The sequence below is a fragment of the Penaeus monodon genome, chromosome 23, assembly GCF_015228065.2.
Source record: "Penaeus monodon isolate SGIC_2016 chromosome 23, NSTDA_Pmon_1, whole genome shotgun sequence".
Classification (NCBI taxonomy): domain Eukaryota; kingdom Metazoa; phylum Arthropoda; class Malacostraca; order Decapoda; family Penaeidae; genus Penaeus; species Penaeus monodon.
The window spans coordinates 11308299-11308502 of NC_051408.1; the positions used below are offsets into that span (position 1 = coordinate 11308299).

The window sequence follows — 204 nt, forward strand, 5'->3', positions numbered from 1 at the left end:
CTCCTGGTGCTTGTGCTACAAAATTCCCTGCTCCTTACAGCTGTTCTGTTCCCTTTTCCTCTGCTCCTGCTACTTGATCCTTTGATTCCCTGTTTTATTCATATTTCTCTCATGCTTTTAGACTATAGGATCTACAAAAATCACATTTATATCGTCTGCAAAATAATGTAAATCGGCTTGCAGGTTTTCTCTTTCTTATTCAGC

At 38.7% G+C, this 204-nt stretch overlaps 1 protein-coding gene across 1 annotated transcript in view; it reads left to right on the top strand.

The window, feature by feature from the left end:
• LOC119588350 overlaps positions 1–204 on the top strand; it is a 1424-nt gene that overhangs the window by 665 nt on the left and 555 nt on the right. The gene's annotated exons all lie outside the window — the stretch shown is intronic.